The sequence below is a fragment of the Bombina bombina genome, chromosome 1 (assembly GCF_027579735.1).
Source record: "Bombina bombina isolate aBomBom1 chromosome 1, aBomBom1.pri, whole genome shotgun sequence".
Taxonomy (NCBI): domain Eukaryota; kingdom Metazoa; phylum Chordata; class Amphibia; order Anura; family Bombinatoridae; genus Bombina; species Bombina bombina.
The window spans coordinates 50,807,137-50,819,465 of record NC_069499.1 but is presented as its reverse complement, the minus strand read 5'-3'; positions in this window follow the sequence as shown (position 1 = coordinate 50,819,465).

Below are 12,329 nucleotides of genomic sequence, written 5' to 3'. Positions count from 1 at the left end.
TTGAGTGCAGATAACACGCTCACAGGAGTGCAAAATTGTACTCCACTCTGCTCCATAAACTGTCCGTCTGGTCTGAGGCGGCGGACAGAAATTAACCCGATCGAATATGATCGGGTTGATTGATACCCCCTGCTAGCGGCCAATTTGCAGGGGGCAGCATTGCACCAGCAGTTCACAAGAACTGCTGAAGCAATGATAAATGCTGACAGCATATGCTGTCTGCATTTATTGATGTGTGGTGGACATGATACGCTACTTCATATTATGTCCGCTCGCACATTGATAAATATGTCCCTTAATCTTGCCCTTTATGTTTCCCCTACATAATTTTTAATTTTGGTATCTAAAAATTCACTATTCCTTGATTTTACATATTTATTGACTTGAAGTCATACCGTGGAAGTAATAATTTCTTTGACTCATCTTTTTATACTAGCTATGCCACTTTTAGCACCTTTAGGAATTATTTCAACATATATTAAAATATATTATATAAGATAATATATAATGAAACTGAATTTTACTATTTACCTTTTGAAAAGCTGCAAACTAAATATTTATTATGTAACAAAGGGCCATAATCCTCCTCATTCTGAATTAGAAACTAAAATATATTCAAGGGAATCATTGTCAATATTTTTTTCTGAATTTCTTCTATCTCTATGCTGGCAGGTTTTTTTTTATCATCCGATAAGACAACTCTGTTTAACAATATTGCTTTCACTTTAATAAAACACATCGTAATAAAAGGTCACTTCTCTTTTTGACTCATCTGGACTCCAGTCCAGTCTGGACTATTATAGTCAGGGATCAGGGTGGGGAGCAGACACCTATGCATGCCAATGCACTGAATTTGTCAAGTTTGTGTGAGTGAAGCTCTAGGGGTCGATTTATCAACACCCGTATGCATCTGTTTCCGCGCGAGCCTTTGGGCTCGCTGGAAACAGGACTTAAGAAGCAGTGGTCTTATGACCGCTGCTCCTTAACTCATCTGCCACCTCTGAGGTGGCGGACAGCAATCAGCCCAATCGGATACGATCGGGATGATTGACACCCCCTGCTAGTGGCCGCGAATGTGCAGGGGGTGGCATTGCACAAGCATTTCACTATAAATGCTTGTGCAATGATAAATGCAGACAGCGTATGCTGTCAGCATTTATTGATGTGCGGCGGACATGATCTGCTATAGCGGATCATGTCCGCCCGCACATTAGTCAATCGCCCCCCTAGCGCAAACTGTTAGGGTTTTTAAAAAAATGTGCACCAAATACAACATAAGTACATTAAAATAAAGTGTTACACCAATATATACACTACCTGATAAAATGATTAATTGAAACATTACTACAATTTTTTTATAAGGGTTAAAAGGTATGGTATATGAAAAGGTGCTTTAACTTACTTCAGCTATAACGCTGTAGGTCTTACACAGTGTTGGGTTAGTGCGCAAACAATAAGTATTTTTTTAAAAGCGCGCTCTATTTAAAACTATGTGGAGAAGAAGTTAACGGGATCATAATATTCAAAGTTAGCATGCATCAGGTTTTACTCATGTTCAAATGATTTACTTTCAACATGTAATACAAGCGCTAACCTGCCCATGTTAAAAGTTTACTTTCAGCTGTGTTTACGAGCGAACAAAATAAATATTTAACGCACCACTTGTAATCTGGCCCAATATGTGGTAGCAAGGTAAATTGTCTGAAATCACCATCCTTACAATAATAAATAGAATAGAAATCTTGCTGTCTTAGCCCACCATCCATCAGTTGTACAATATATACTTTTATCATTTCACCTACACCCATTTATTCTGTTTGCCTATATCTTACAAAAGCATTAAAGCAATAAAACATGAAACCTAAAAAAATGTTTTCATGATTGAGAAAGAGAATACAATTTAAAAAAAAAAAATCCAAATTTTCTTCTATGATCTATTTTGCTTTATTATCTTGGTATCGTTTGTTGAAGAAAATCAATCATTACTGGGAGCTAGTTAACACATTGGGTGAGCCAATTACATGAGGCATATTTGTGCACCCACCAATCAGCAGCTTCTGAGCCTACCTAGGTGTGCTTTTCAACAAGGGATACCAAAAGAACAAAACAAATTAGATAAAATAAGTAAATTGAAAAGTTATTTTTAAATTGCATGCTATATCTGAATCATGAAAGAAAAAAATTGGGTTTCATGTCCCTTTAAACTGGAGACACATCAGGTCATCCATCATCCATCCCCACCCATTAGACATTAGACAACCAGGAATCATTGATCTTTAATAAACATTATATTAAACAAATGGACATCATAAAATTTGCTGTTCTCCTAGTGGTGTTGATGGAATGACCTGGGCTGTAACCCTGTGTACCCATTTCACAAACTATTATTATTATTATTCTGAGAGTTAAAATTGTGCACTTCAAATGTATTTTGTATTTTTAAGTTCCCCATGTGCTTTTAAGATGGGATGATGAGCCACAATCAGCACTGCTAGGTACAGTTTTGTACATATCGACACAAGAGAAAAAGAAAAAACAATGGGACACACAATATAAGTGTTTGTAGAAAAGGCAGGAGACCTTGTCTGCGTTTACACAGTAATACATTATAATAAATACTGAGTTAAAGTGGGTAAAAGCCAATTAGTATATTTAAAAAATTTAATAAAAAACACTTTTTTTTGTGGGGAAAAATCAATACTGCAAAGTCCAAAATAATCAAATACTACACTGGTAATCAACTTTAGTATCTGGAAGTCGCTTCTACCTAATGTTCAATGCTTCTCCTCAGTCACCACCCAATATAATTTGGACTTCCTGGCTCTGACAAAGAGCTGCAGTACATTTAACAAGCTGAATCAATATGTATAGGCTGTGGACTCGCTCTCGTGGTTCAGAAATCTCCCATTCAAAATGCTCAGTCTCTCATAATAGGCAACGCATGTGAGTTACTTGTTGGTGAAAAAGAAATCCGGATCGGCACAATCGCTACTATTGCTTGCTGTTCTGCGTAAAGTGATGAGCGCTGTGTATGCGCAGTCATAATACTCATAAACAGGTAGCAAAAGAGCAGGGCACACACTTAAGGGGTATGTAAACAGCTTTCAGTGACAGGCTTTGCATAAAGGTCCTCACAGAGGGATAGTACAGGAGTCAGCTTTCAATTCAAATTCTCGTGAAATATATTAAAGGTGAGGAATCATGACGGAAACATATCTTTTTAATATTAATGAAATAATCCTTTCCACCAACATTATTATTTTGCTATCTGCCCCTTTAAATATTGAAAACTTGGTTATTAAAGGGACAGCTGCTGTTATCTTAGTGCTCTGGAGCAACATACTAAGGCTTCTATTTTCAGCCAAAAGTTTCTATGTGCACACATCTGAAGACACAGCTGAAATGGGAGGGTTAAAGATTTTATTCGGCATCACAGGAGAAGCTTTCAAGAAGTGAAAAAAAAGAAATGAAAACACATGCAGCAAGAAAATGAGATTAATAAACAAACAATGACATCTACTTAACAAAGGTAGGTAAACCTATTACTAAAAATTATCATTCACTGTGCCTTTTGTGAGAACTTTTACTGTGAGCATGCATGCAAAGCATACTTAAAGGTACAGTCTAGTCAAAACTAGATAATAAAAAATGCACTTTTAAACAACTTTCCCATTTACTTTTATCATCAAATTTGCTTTGTTCAATTGGTATTCTCTGTTGAAAGCTAAACCTAGATAGGCTCATATGCTAATTTCTAAACCATTGAACCGCCTCTTATCTCAGTGCATTTTGACAGTTTTTTACAGTTAGACACTGCTAGTTCATGTGTGTCATATAGATAGCATTGTGCTAACTCCTGCGTAGTTATTTATGAGTCAGTGCTGATTGGCTAAAATAAAAGTCTGTCAAAAGAACTGAAATAAGGGGGCAGTCTACAGAGGCTTAGATACAAGGTAATCACAGAGGTAAAAAGTATATTAATATAACTGAGATAAGGGGCAGTCTGCAGAGGCTTAGATACAAGGTAATCACAGAAGTAAAAAGTATATTAAAGGGACATTAAACCCAACATTTTTCTTTCATGAGTCAGACAGAGAATACAATTTTAAACAACATCCCAATTTACTTCTATTATCTAATTTGCTTCATTCTTTAGATATATTTTGTTAAAGAAATAGCAATGCACATTGGTGAGCCAATAACATGAGGCAAATACGTGCAGCCACCAATCAGAAGCTACTGAGCATATCTAGATATGCTTTTCAGGAAAGAATATCAAGAGAATGAACCAAATTAGATTATATAAGTAAATTAGAAAGTTGTTTAAAATGGTATTCTCTATCTGAATCATGAAAGAAAAAAATTGTGTTTAATGTCCCTTTAATATAACTGTGTTGGTTGTGCAAAACTGAGGAATGGGTAATAAAGGGATTATTTATCTTTTAAAACAATACAAATTCTGGAGTAGTTTGTCCCTTTAAGTACACAAAAAACAGTGTACATGTGAAGGTACACTGCATGTGCTCAGAGCTGGTATTGCATGTATTGCATGTATGGGAAATTACTCAGCATGTGTCATGTACATAACCTCTGGCTCTCTTCGCAGATACACTTTTTAAAATTAGTTTTTATGCTCCTATTAGGAAAGGTAAATTTAAACAGTGATATATTTTTTCTAGAGCATTTTTGCTAATTCATGTGTATTGGAAAAATGATTCTATTCAAAATAGAAATGCAATGATGCACATTTTGCTGGAATGTCCCTTTAAGATGGCTAACTTGTATTTTAAATTCTGACTCTAAAGCTAAATAATACATAGTTTTATAGCAAGGCATTGTATATATTTGTTGTGTTCTGGAATAAATTAAATTAAAGTTCATGTGTCACCCATATACTACTAGCTTTTAGCTACAGTTTACATTAGACTGTGTTTATTATATAATATTGTGTGCAGTGTGGTCATACCACCACAGAGGGCGCTGCGGCATTTGACTGCACTCACTGTCTCACTACCATGAACTTTCTGTGTGTGCTGCAGACAAGAAGCCATGTGCATTGCAATGAATCAGGTAAGATCAGCCATTAGATTAGATATGTGCATTGCAATGAATCAGGTAAGATCAGCCATTAGATTAGATATATATAAACCTCACTAGCTGCACACACACATGTTGTGTATGATTTGTTTAGCAGCATTAGTAAGCCACCTGCTACTGCATTACACAGAACATACAAACACAACTACATTTAAATGTTAAATGATAGCCAGCCCCAGACACGAAGGAACGTAGGGGGAGGGGCGTTTGACCCATGGGAGGAGTAGTCCCATATTTGCTGGAGTGGGGTGGGTTACAGGAGAAGGCCATATAAGGAAGTGGGGAGACGGCAGCAAGAAGTTTTTTGTTTTTCTGCTTGCCTGAAATTTTGTACCTGCCCCGCAGTAGGAGCTCCATAGGTAATTGTTTATTCCTTCTGGTAGAGGGTCTAGGCACCTTTGGGGCACCCCCCATACTTATAAATATATATAAATATATGGGAGCCCTATTAAAACATCTAATTCTAGCTGGCGGTATATGCGGAGCATGGTTGAGTTTGATGCAGATTGTAATTTTTCTGCATAGGGAAGGCGAGTATTTTGTCTTCTCTTTCCTTGCAGCCCTGTGTCGGTGTGACAGTTGTATTCTCTGTGACTCTGCTGTCTGGTATTGCAGTGTGCGCGGTTATACTATCCGTCAGACACCTGGGGTCTATGGTGGCCCCCTCCCCTTAGTTTAATTGTGAGTGGAAGAGATTAGTAGCGGTTCCATCTTTCCTCAGATGTACGCTTGGGGAGCTGGTTCCTTGCAGGAGGAACAGTCCACTAACAGCCACTTCCAATTGCGGTTAGTGGAAGTCTGCCAATACAGTTACAAGTGACATGGGGCTACAGATTCGGCGACGGAAAGTGCGGTTGGGACTTTTGACAGATGTCCCGCTCATTAGAATAAAGCCGGTAATGGGGTTTGCTGGTGGAGTGTGGGTCGCGGTACTACTGTATATACATGTTTTGCTTTCCTGCCAGTCAGTATTTTGTGATTGTGAAATATACTTTGATGTGTGTGTGTGTGGTGATTTGTCTCGTGGCAACATTACTGCAACGGGTAGAGTTGTGAGGATTCGCATTGGCAAGTTTGGGTGTGTTTGCTTGTTTGTCAGTGTGAATTTTGTTGGGCTTGAGTTGTGGTGGATGACCGCCAATATCTGCAGAAACGCATCCGGGATGTATTATGGATGCGCAGGCCTTGCGCCTCTTCGGTGCTACAGCGCATTTTAAAATGAGGCAGCAGTTCATCTTTTATTTCCTGCAGTTTCGGTAACGAAATTACAGGTTTGCTTAAACGTTTTTCCCGGTTACAAGTGACATGGGGCTACAGGTTTGCTTAAACGTTTTTCCCGGTTACAAGTGACATGGGGCTACAGGTTTGCTTAAACGTTTTTCCCAGTTACAAGTGACATGGGGCTACAGGTTTGCTTAAACGTTTTTCCCAGTTACAAGTGACATGGGGCTACAGGTTTGCTTAAACGTTTTTCCCAGTTACAAGTGACATGGGGCTACAGGTTTGCTTAAACGTTTGAGTGCTCGGTTCTTTGGACTTTAGGTTGGCTCTTTGGGTGCATGTCTCTTTCTCAGTGTCATGCAGACTTTTCACGGGCAATAAAGTGTTTATATTGTGTCTTCACCTTAAATAAATTTCTGAGTTTGATATCCTTATTACTCTAAGGGGGGGACTCTGTTAGATACGGTTTTGTTGGGGTAACTTTCCCGCCATTGAATTTTGGGCGCATTCTTGCTCTGTGCCAGATAAGTGGCGAGCCTAGGGCATAACATTTGCAGAGTCAGTCAGGTAGTAGCAAAAAATTTGTATATTTTGCTGAATAAGGGAATGCAGAGTATATTCCTTATTGTAGAGCAATGTGGTATGTATGTGTGCATATATATATGTATGTGTGTATATATATATATATATATATATATATATATATATATATATATGTATGTATGTGGGTGTATATATATATATATATATATATATATATATATATATATGTGTGTATGTATATGTGTGGGTATATGTGTATATATATATTCCTTCTTGGGGATCACTAAACTGTATGGAAGTTTTTTCTCTTGTCAGTAGGTGTTTTCTCTCCTTATGTAAAGTTTGGTGCCATAGGGGATATTCATATTATGTCTGTTTGTTAATACTAATTTTCTGCTGTATTGGTTTACACTCTCTGCTCTGCCTTAAGAGCTTAGAGGTTAGAGTGGGTGGTTGATCTTATTTCCTAGGATCCCTTGTTTTGCCTGCCATCTAGTGGCAGTTAACTGTATTTTACATCTAATTTTCTGTGAGGTACAGTACAGGCTAGTCAATATTTAATTGCTATGATTCATGGGCATGGACTATTTTGGCAACTTTTAATTGACTTTTATCGTTAAATTTGCTTGTTACCTTGTTGCTATTTGTAAAATGCTAAACCTGGGTAGGCTCAAACTGATTTCTGAGCTGTGGGTAACCGCTTCTTAGCTCGGAGCATGTTGGAAATGTTTTCACAGTTAGACGGTGAGAGTTCATGTGGTTATATGAATAACATTGTGTTCTCTCCCGTGGAGTTTTTTTAGGGGTCGGCAATGATTGACTAAATTGCATGTCTGTCAAAGCATTGTGATAAGGGTTAAGAGGGGATTGGAGGCTCAGATACAAAGTAATCGCAGTGGTAACACAATTTAATATAACTGTTGGTTATACTAATCTGGTGAACAAGTAAGGGATTTCCTAGTCTTTTCAATAATGAAATTTCCGGTGTTCTGTCCAGTTTAAGTCTTCATGTTTTGTTGCCTATGGAGGATATAGTCATAGGTGTATATGATGGTATATAACTATTTCTATAATTTATAGTATCTAATTATATTCACTGGATAGGTGGAAAAAAATTATTCCTTCTCTATGGTTTTCCACTTTTATTCCTCTGAAGTGTTAATATCATGATATGGGGGATATCCTTGCATCTTTACTGAGTATGGGAGTGCAAATGTTACAATATCTTTCATAACAAAGTGAGTCACAGCGCTGTCTGCGGCGACATCCCTTATGTTATGTAGTATCTAGGGGCACTAATAGGGTACGGTCATATCCTATGAGCCCATCGGTTTGTAGTTCACCTTCCTATGGGCAGACTGCAGCAGTGAAACTTTGGGCGGGCCCTCTACCCGTTTGATCTCTATAAATGTTACCTTGTATACAGCCTAGCGTTATAGCGCCGCAAAACTCTGTTGGTGCTTGGCATATACCTGATATGTCGATTATATTATATATGGGTGTGATAAGTTTATATCGCCCTATTACGGGGGGAACTGAGATCTTGCATTACAACTGCTATGATTTTCGGTTTGAGATCACTAATTTGATTGTGTCCTTCTGGTTTGGGGATTTCAGGGTCTGTGTCCGATCCTACTGGTGGTATTTTCCATAAGTTTTATCTTGCAGGGACGGTCTACGCAATGTGTTTACCACCCATGATTTCTTCCCAATGATCCACTCTGCCTAATGTAATGTATTGAATGGTTTACAAGTATTTACATTGCCAGCATATCGGCAGATATAAAGGGGTAGTTCCCCTGTGGTATCCAAACCCATATTTAAAGTTTTGGCATCGAGGTCAAGCTGTGTTAACGCAGCTTGTAGTGGACATTGCATTCCCCAGGGGGTATAGAAGAGATAAGGTAATAAGATGTTAACGTCATATGGTTGTTTACAAGTCTGGGTGAGTGGTTTATGGACAGATATAAAATAAAGAAGCATGTATATGTACATAGGGTGATAAACTACTGAGATGAGCTTATACATACAGGCTCAATTCATTTTGTTAGGTTGTGGCTTTGATACATGGAATCAGCTGGTTCAGTTGCATAATTCAGCCCTATTAGGAGCAAATGTAATACTTTTTATACGGTACGGCTTTCTGTTTGCCTGGCCTGCCAATAACCTGGCCTGCTTATGCATCAGGGATAATTTTATTGAAGGGCTGAGGATTGTGGAGGTACCTAGCATCTGATAAGTCTGAAGGCTTCTGTCGGTGGTTATTTCCTTATTATTACTACTGTGGCTGGGGATTGGAGTGCGGAGCATTATGATCAGAGGTGGTCGTGCAGAAGGAGGTAAGGTCCTCCAGGGAGTCTGCTAGAGTCACGCTCAGGATTTTGCAGGGGAAAATTGTCCCGCAGCATTATCTATGGCGGGAGAATTTGCAGTTTTGGCATTGGAAGCAGCCGAGGTGAAGCAGCTTCATCATTTTATTAGTCTTTAAGGGTGCCACACAGTGACCTTGTTTGGGTATTTTTATCTTTATTTTAGCGGGTCTGCAATGATTCATGTGCCCAGATTTCTTGGTAGGTGTGGGGGACTGACCGGCTGGAAGGGTAGGTGTTGGTGCGGTTTCTTAGTGTGCGCCTCACTGACCAGAAAAAATGGAAGGAGGTGGAATTGATAATGCCTTAGTTTCTTGAGCTCTTACAGTGCTGGTGGCCATGTTTGTGTGGGCAGATTCATTTGGAAACGGGTCGGGGTTGTCCACACTGACAACATGGAGGGGTGTCAGTAGTTGGCATATTATCTGCCCCCTCCCACCCCTAATCCCAGGGTCATGGAATTGTTGAGGGCAATTGGGTTGCAATGCATGTTTCCATGCGTTGGTGGGAGCAATGCGCATTTCTGCAATTCATAATTCACTGGCCAATGCCTTAAGTGTTTTTTCGATGGCATCGCTCCTGAGATTTCGCGCCATGGGCAAACAGAGTGGGGAGAGCATTCCGGTGTGGAGGGAGTATCTTGGTACGGATGACCAGCCCACTTGGTGAGGTCTTCCATAGCGAGGATACGTGGTCTGCCTGTGCAAAAGTTGAGTGGAATAGGAAGGATTGATTGCAGTTAAGGGCATTAGAGATGGCGCAATTCATGTGTTGTGATTTTGCTTAAGGGTTGTGGAGGATGGTACTCCTGTGGGTGGTTTTCATAATATATGGCCCCATGTGGGGCTGGGTTATAGCTATGTTCTTTCATAGCTTAGTGGTTAGCATGCCTGCCTTGCACATAAATGGTCAAGATTTTGAATCTACCCATGGGTGCTGTTGAATTTTGGAGGTGATTTTCACGGTATCACAAGTGTCCATTTGCCTGGAGGATTTGGGCAGCCGCTGAAGCTGCTGTAGGGGGTTTGATGGCTTTATTAAAGGTGCGGTTAGGTTGAGGTTCTTCAAGTCATCTTGGTTGGGGGTGTCTGAAATTTGGGTGTTCAATTTGAAAATGCTATTGGATGGTTTGGAGTACGGGGCCCCCCAGATTGGCTTGCATGTTGCAGCGGGTGGTGTATTATGCTGAACTGTTCCGGTCTTGGGGGTACTAGTGGTCCGGGCCGTGGTAATGTTTGGGTTTTCTTGCCTCAGAGAAGCCTGTTGAATAAGATTAAGGTGGCTCGGAGAGGTTTGTGGGCTTGTCCAGGGTTTAACGGTAGTATGGTCTGCCGTGGTTATTAGATTGGTTGGAGGGTGGCATGGGTCCATTATAAAATTCACAAGAGGAAGTAGGTGAACAAGCTGGTTGCAGTCTTATGCGGGGAATCCAATGTGTGTGGCATAAGTGATTGGAGGATGCAAGTAATGGTAAAATTGTATTTGCAGGTTGGTGCACACCTTAATGTTTTAGGTTTAAGGTGGTTTCTCTTGGGGCTCCAAGAGATTTTGGTATCTTTGGCGTGAGGGGTGGCGGGCTGGTCTGCCTTGCAGTCAGTCCAGTCTTTGGCTCGTGCTAGTTCCCTCACTTCTGCAATTGGACTATGGCCATAAGTGAATGGGTTAATCTCCCCACGGGGTGGGAGAGCAGGTTAAGTAGCTTCTTGGACACAGGGTTCCTTGGAGCTTGGTGGTTTTAAAGAAATAACGGACTTATTTAAGTCCAGGTGAATTTATACACGGCCTGGTCAACAAGAAAAGGGAGCTTAATGAATTAAGTTTGGGAGCTAGCATCTTCAGAGTTAATGGATTGTATATGGTTCAAAGATTTATTGATTTGGTGTTTTAAATTTGGTATTTAATAAACAGGCTGTGGCCAGTATTTTTACCAAGCAACAAGTGTCTGTGTATTCTTTAATTGTGGGATGAGTTAAGGTAATTTAAGTTTAGTAAAAGGGGACGGCAATCGACGACTCGGGGGGTCAAATCCAAATACAATTGAAATGTGCATCTTTATTTTTCTGTTTGAAAATGAGCATTTTTGTAATATACAGACATTAGAAAACTTTTTTTAGAAAACTGTTAAGTGTATGAAATATACAGACATTAGCAAACAAACTGCATCTGCTTGTGACTTTCTGATATAATGGTGTAGCTGCAGCAGTACTAGAAGGGTGAGAGCTGTATTTTTGAATTGCTTTGATGCTGTTCAGAAGCCTGGCAGGGGTTAATATTTTGTATTGTTCTTGCTGTGGCTTACAGTTTAGAATAACTATGTCCTGCTATGTAGATGCTGAAGGGTTAATAATGTAACCCTTGCTTGTTTAATTTGGCCCTACATTGAAAAAGAGTTATTCATATGCAAGTGAGCTGTTAGGGTGTTTTATTTAACATGCATTAAAAAATACAGTAAATATTTTAAGGTAATTAGTGATTTTAATCTAATTTTCTTGCTGCAAATGTTTTAATTTACTTTTTGAAATGATTCCACTGTGATCAAAATCTTTAACGTAAATTAAAAGACTTGTAGCAAAAAACTGAGATTAAATCCCTCTTCCCTAAAAAATAATCCTTGTTAACAGTCCCTTTAATATCAGTTGCCAATTATTTTGATCTAGGGCAGTGGTTTTCAAACCTGTCCCCAGGCCTCCCCAACAGGCCAGATTTTCTGGATTACCTTGGATGAGAGCAGGTAAATAGCCATCAGCCAGATTACGAGTTTTGCGTTATGAGCGGCTCGCTACTAACTTGCAAGTTATTTCCACCGCTCACCTTTAATAGCGCTGCTATTACAGGTTTGCAAAAACCCGGCCGTTAGCAGGCAATATGGCAGCGTTGAGCTCCATACAGCACACAAATACCAGTGCTGCTTTGAGCTGGTTTTACGTGCTCGTGCACGATTTTCCCAGAGACATCAATGGGGTGAGCCGGCTTAAAAAAAAGCCTAACACCTGCAATAAAGGAGTGTAAAGCTCCGTAACGCAGCCCCATTGATTCCTATGGGGAAAGAAAATGTATGTTTACACCTAACACCCTAACATAAACCCCGAGTCTAAACAC